Below are 5794 nucleotides of genomic sequence, written 5' to 3'. Positions count from 1 at the left end.
TGTAGTCGTGTCGATTGTGACGAGTGAGACAATTGAGAGGCGCTACACGGGCAGCCCGAAACCCGAGCAGTGCAGCGCAGACACTGCAGTCCAGTGGCACCGATGGGAAATAGATACCGATAGATAACGTATCGCTCGTACACGGAAAAAAAAGTTAGTTGCTCCAGCTTAACATTAGGTATGCGAGCTAAATGTTAGCTGCCTGGTGAACAGACAAGAAAATTAGCAACAGAAGCTTATAATTCGCTGTGTGAGCTAATCTGTGACTGTCGCAGATCAAGAGTTCCCTGGTAGTTGCCCAACTACATTAGTTGCCCGAGCGAATGCGAAATTCATTTGTGTACCATTCGCTCGGACAACTAATGCAGTTGGGCAAATACAGGGAACGCTTTATTTGCGACTGTCACAGATTATCTCAAGCAACGAATTATAAGCTACTGTTCCTAATTTTCCTGTCTGTCCTCCAGGCAGCTAACATTTAGCTCGCATACCAAATGTTAAGCTGGAGCACCTAACTTTTTTCCGTGTAGGGTGCTTGCTCCCGTTATTTCCTTCATCGGCATTGAACACTTTTGTACAGTAAAATATTATCGAAAAGATTAAATATGTCAACTATAAATGCGGGAATGACCAGTCAGCAGAAATATAAACAGCATCGCAGCATCTTTTAAGTAGTACAGAGTCAGCGCAGTCGGCACAAGGTCATGGGAAAACGAATCATCCGTTCTAAAAATGCGAATGCACGACGAACAATTATAGCCAGTACGCCACAACTCCTCCTCCCCTCCGCTGCTTTGGTACAATGCATTATTTATGGGACGGGTATGACCTTTCGCCGACTCGCGAATTGGTGGCGACTTTGAGAGCGACCGGGCGCCAGACTCTTGGGTACAGCACTGCAGCCGGGCGCCGCACGTCGCGAGCAGTAGTGGACGGGCCCAGGGCCGGTCGCACACGGAGCGTGCATCCCTCGACCTCGAGAGGGGGATGAGAATGCATCTCCAGCACGGAGGCCGCCTGTGGAGTAGGCAGCGCCGGCACACACGCGGGTAACGTGGTTGCCTACCTCGAGTCTGTCAGGCGCTCAGCTGTCGCCGTTCTTACGATAAAATACAACACACGAATAAAGAACGCCCCTGGCTTTTCTCGATTAATTTTTTTTTCCTGGCACCACTTAAGGGCCATCGCATTGATATCGATCCGGCATCACATCAGTTTGCCCGTCATATATTTCTCGGCCCGCCCGCCCCACGTAGGTGTGCCGGGCTGCTGCTGACGAGGTCGTTAGACGTGGGGCGTCATTTGTCCGGCCGGGCCAGCCCCGCGGGCTGCATGGGGAGTCCGCCCCGCCCGGCCCGGCCGACAGCCGGATCCATTCTCTGCAGCGAATTAATCCTGAGGTCCCCGAGGAGGCTGCCGCCCGCCGGGCGGGGCGCGGCTGGGCCGTGGGCGTCGCGTCCTGGGGCAGCACCAGGACCTGTCGTGTCCCGGTGCACACGGGGCCGGGGCACGGCCGCCGCGTCGGGGACAATAAGCATTGATCTTGTGGACGAGGCGTCACCTCCGCCCCGCCGCCACGCCCTGTGACCCGAAACATTTCAGTATTTTAAGCCCTTGAACAAATCCAGGCTGAGTTAGCACCCTTGCGAGATTACTCCAACGTTTAAATTTTTGTTTCAACAGCGTTAAACAAGCGTCGAAACAGTCCGGGCCGCAGGCGGCTGCCAGTCTCGCGGGTGATATCGGAATAACAGAGGGCAGGACATCCACCACGCCGACGACGACGTCGCCCCGACGTCTATATTTGTCGCTGCGCCGCCATCAGTCCAGCGCGCGACAGTTTGGCATGTTTTGGTTGCAGGGCTAGCCGCCACCGCTGCCGCTGCCGCCGCTGCATGTTGCCCCGATGACGACGCGACGCACTTCTGGGCCAAGAATATCACGCTGGGAGGTCCCGGGTTCGAGCCCCCCAGGTCTGCCCAAGTTCAGTCAGATCGACCGGCTCTGAAATTCTTTCATACGAGCTGCGCGCGCTTTGGGGCGGCCGGGTCGGGCGGGGCGCGGAGCAGCGGAGCACTATGATTTACTACAACGGCGTGTTAAGGCCGCTTTAATGGGCGTCGCCTGGTCTTCCCTACCCGCCCCTTGCCCTTCCCCCGTCTTTTCCTCGGCAGGGGGGAGAGAGAGACCTTGACTACCTTCCGGTGTGCACCTCCGAAAGGCGCGCCGTGTAGGTGACGCCCGGACGGACGGGCGGCCGTTTCAAATGTCCCGCCTCGCCTGCCGCCAGCTGATTGGGCGAGACGCGTGCTCGGTGTCGTGTGATTTAGCGCCGGCGCCGCAACGACACCCGGGGCGGCGGCAGAGGGATTATCTCAGCGGAGCGGCGCGCGTTTTTCTCATCTGCCTTTTTTTCTCCCTCGGGAAGAGGCTTTGGAGTCGTCCTCTAGTGAATCCCGATCCCGAGCGGTGCCTCGCCCCGCCTCTAAATCTAGCGGGGTCTCTGGCGCGCCCCGCCCCGCCCCGCCGTGGTGGTCGCATTCCGGTGTCATCACGCCTAACTCTGGCCGGCGCCCGGCCGGGCTGCACCACCAGGGCCGCTCCCCCGGGGCTGTGCTAGCTGCGCGAGCACAAGCAGTGGCACAGGCACAGTAGTGCTGGGCACGAGCAGCAGCCAGTATTGCGTCACCAGGCGCCCCCTTCACCACCTCGCCAGCCAACCACGCCGCCGATGCACCCTCTGGGCGACCCTGCTCGGCCGTTAGTGCACTCCCAACGTGGGTGCCCCGGCCCGGCCCGGCCCGGCCGGCGCCGAGGGGGTTTTCACTTCTGAAATACCGTGTACACCAAATGAGGTATTTCACAGGTATTTCACGTGAAATACACCGAAATACGCCCAAATATGCTCCAAAATGGTGAACCTTTCCTGAGAAATACCGACGAAATACACGTATTACGAAATACTGTGTGCACGGAAATCTTGAGTGCAAACCCCCTCGGCCGGCGCGCAGAGGTGGGCCTGCGCAGAGATTATGCCTGTCCTGTTTGCGTGGGCGCGAGAGGTGCATGCCTCGCACTTATCTGCAGAGCCAGGCCGGGCGCCCACACAGCGGGGGAAAGTACCGTATAGTTTGCAACTCGTTCCGCAAAAATGAAAGTACGACGTCGATTGTTCAGAAAATTAAAATGTAAAAGCGTGTTGCTGATTGATTTTTTTTTATTAGAAAATGTCACAGAGCACCCATAGCACAATGCATACATTGATATTTGCAAAAAGTACAATGAGGCCATCAGTCGATGGCATGACAACGCACCGAACAACGCACTGGACCGCAAATGACATAATTATAATTATGTATGTGCAGCGTGGTGATATCGCCGGGCTGGTGGGGGAGCGGGTCCCACCTCCCACCACCACCAAGAACAACAGTCGCGAAATTCCGCCAGACAGCAGGGACTCGGTGACGACGAGCGCAGCCTCCCTAATCACTGTGTTCCAAATCAACAAGGCCCTGTGGGTTTGTTGGTTCTGCATCGCGCGCCGCTTCGACGTGGCCGCAGGGGGGGAGGGAGAGCCTCGGGGCCACCCCCCGCCCCGCGCCACGCAATGCACTTTCGCTTGACGAGGACTGGATTGCGAGAGACTGGTTTGCGAGTTTGTAAAACGCCCGCCACACCACGTCACGCCACGCCATGCCAGGCCACACCACGTCGTCACGATACGCCCCCGAGTCTCCCTCGGCCTTCGTTGCATCCATTTCAATAATTCCTTTCCACAGGCTTATTATTCTAATGGCGAGCTCAGGAACGCCAAAAAGCTGCGGTTTGCCCCAGTTTATCATCTCTCACTTCCAACACAACTCTTACCGCATGCCGTGGCGCGGCGGTGTCAAAACTTGGAGACTCTGCTGTCATCGCTCGCCGTCCCGTAGAACTTCCAACACGTGCGCAACGTTTCGGTGCGGCAGAGGCGAGGACGTATTTGTAGCTCTAGTTTCGGCCGGATCAAAAGCCTTCTGCGAGCGAAGGTGGAGAGAGGGGGGGAGGGGCGGAGGGGCGGCAGAAGAGCAGGACGACGAAATGAAAAAAAGAGGGGCGGGAGGCGGGGGCGGGGGCGTCGGCTCATGGCCACTGTCACGCAAAGGCTCCGGCCGCCGCCACCGGTCACCCACATAACTTTGTAGTTGACAGCGGCTAGAGATAGCGCGCGTGGCGCTGCGCTTTCTTTGCCTGGGCGGCCTCTGACGGAGGCCTGAGGCGAATATTTACCAACGTGTGACGTTTTCGTCATTTTCCCTCCCTTCTATTTCCCTTGCCGGCCTTTCAATATGTGGGTGAAGCCCCCCCCCCCCCTCCGCGCGAACCTACTGTACCACTGCAGCACCACCATACTGTACCATAGGAATAAATAAAGTCAGATCTAACTGCGACTCAAGGATATAACTTGTGCGAGATCCGTACAGTTTTAACCGACACGATCGAGTGTCGCGTCCGCGACTGTCACACAACTGCACACAGCACAGCGCCGGGGACGCGGCTCTGACGGCCCACTGCATCGAGGCCTATAGTCGTATATGCTAATTTAAAATGGTGCTGCCACTGGCTGCGGTTACACTGAGGGTATCATGGCAGCCCCGCCTTCCTGACACACTTCCATTAGACCCCCCTCTCCCCCTCCGCGTGCGACGTGCTGACGGCCTATGGCTTTGCCATCAGCAGGGCCGAGCCCAGCGGGGCCCCCGCGGCCCTTGCCTCCGCGCGCCGACCCCGGCCCAGCTGCTTGTCCAGCTGATAGAATCACACACACCAGAGAGACCACACAGAGTCGGCAGCAGATTCGTTACAGGGTCATATCGCCATGTCGTCGATGAGGGTTAAAAGTGTCAGACATTGTGTCCGTCGCGGTCTTGACCCCGAGTTTTGTACAGTCCGGAGTGAAATGTGGATGTTTTAGTGACACCCTTGTCACCAAATCTGCCACGGCGACGGTGACGGACAAGGTCGGGGCGGCCGTTTGACAGAACTCGGATTTTCGTCGGCAAACACACGCGCGCCAACTCTTTGAACGGCGCGTTGGCGGTGGCCGGCCATCACGGTGCGAGGTAAACGCGGGGGGAAGACCTGGAGCAGGCCTCATTCAAGTCAAGTGGTGAGCACGACAAGCAAATGCCCCAGCTCATCTCGGCTTTGTCGTCCGCTCCATAGGTAGGCGAATTCAAATTCGTGGCAAGCTGTGGCATCGCGGACCCCGCGGGCCCGTGGGCGAGACCAGCGAGACAAGCGAGACCTGCCTGCCGCCCGATTCCATCGGATGGCGAGTCACATCCCATCCCCGGCCCACGCCACAGCGGCGTACTTAGACCCGCATGCTAATGTCTTCGCAAAGCGCGTCCGTACACTGGAAACAAAATGAATTGCTTCTAGTTACCAACGGCCTCTAGGACACGTGGCGCAGCTTTTACTCTGTGCACACGCACGACCCTCTTCACTATTTCCCATCTCCATACGATACGGCTTTATTGGAGCGCTGATGAATGTGAGGTTGATTGACTTCCTTGAAGTAGTGGGCCGAAGGGTGGGGGGGGGGATAGGAAGTCCAGTAGGTTCCGTATCTCGAAAGGAATATCGGGGCGGCGAATGAGCCGAGGCCTTAATAGTTACGCAGCACGCCACGGCCGCGTGCGTACCGCCCTCTGCCTCTGCAACCCAACTGGGTCAGGTGGCAGAGAGTACTCTGTCAGAGGCGCAGCCATTGATCCCGCTCGGGTTCGCGTGAAACATCGTTGAGGTCATT

The 5794-nt window shown here is 57.7% G+C and overlaps 1 protein-coding gene across 4 annotated transcripts in view; it reads right to left on the bottom strand.

Annotated features, from left to right (window-relative positions):
- LOC113204818 (superoxide dismutase [Cu-Zn]-like) overlaps nucleotides 1–5794 on the bottom strand; it is a 30603-nt gene that overhangs the window by 14424 nt on the left and 10385 nt on the right. The gene's annotated exons all lie outside the window — the stretch shown is intronic.

The sequence above is a fragment of the Frankliniella occidentalis genome, unplaced genomic scaffold (assembly GCF_000697945.3).
Source record: "Frankliniella occidentalis isolate FOCC.00 unplaced genomic scaffold, Focc_3.1 Scaffold17, whole genome shotgun sequence".
NCBI lineage: Eukaryota > Metazoa > Arthropoda > Insecta > Thysanoptera > Thripidae > Frankliniella > Frankliniella occidentalis.
This window is presented reverse-complemented; position numbering and strand designations above follow the sequence as displayed.